Source organism: Carlito syrichta, unplaced genomic scaffold (genome assembly GCF_000164805.1).
Source record: "Carlito syrichta isolate Samal-C Ts95f unplaced genomic scaffold, Tarsius_syrichta-2.0.1 Scaffold302820, whole genome shotgun sequence".
Lineage (NCBI taxonomy): Eukaryota > Metazoa > Chordata > Mammalia > Primates > Tarsiidae > Carlito > Carlito syrichta.
This window is the reverse complement of record NW_007246916.1, coordinates 156,582-157,272: the sequence shown is the minus strand read 5'-3', so window position 1 is coordinate 157,272 and position 691 is coordinate 156,582. Positions and strand designations below refer to the sequence as shown.

At 50.7% G+C, this 691-nt stretch overlaps 1 protein-coding gene across 1 annotated transcript in view; it reads left to right on the top strand.

Moving 5' to 3' along the window:
* The window catches only part of GALNT6 (polypeptide N-acetylgalactosaminyltransferase 6), a 10,482-nt gene that overhangs the window by 2,984 nt on the left and 6,807 nt on the right, over nucleotides 1–691 (top strand). The gene's annotated exons all lie outside the window — the stretch shown is intronic.

Genomic DNA, 691 nt, shown 5'->3' with positions numbered 1-691 from the left:
ACTCCAGGCAGGTGGGTTGATGAACAGAGGAGAAAAATCACAGAGGCCGGGCACAGTGGCTAATGCCTGTAAACCCAGCACTATGGGAGGCCAAGGCGGGAGGATCACTTGAGGCTAGGAGTTTGAGAGCATAGTAAGACTCCATTTCTACAAAAAAATCCAAAAATTAGCCAGGCGTGGTGGGACAGGCCTATAGACCCAGCTATGCCAGAGAGGCCCACCAGAATCAAGGCGGTTGAGGTTGCGGTGAGCTCCATTTCTACAAAAAAATCCAAAAATTAGCCAGGCGTGGTGGGACATGCCTATAGACCCAGCTATGCTGGAGAGGCTCACCAGAATCAAGGAGGTTGAGGTTGCAGTGAGCTGTGATTGTGCCAGTGCACTCTAGTCTCATTCTAGTCTGACAGAGTGAGACTCTAATTCAAAAAAAAAAGAGAAAAAAGAAAAATGAACTCATGCCTGTAATCCCAGCACTTTGAGAAGCAGAGACAAGAGAATTGCCTGAACCCGCGGGTTCTAGACCAGTCTGGGCAACATGACGTGACCTCATCTATACAATAAATCAAAAAATTAGCTGGGCCGGGCTCGGTGGCTCAGCCTGTAATCCCGCGCCTTTGGGAGGCTGAGGTGAGTGAATTGCCTGAGCCCGCGGGTTCGAGACCCGCCTGGGCCAGCGAGACCTCATCTCTAC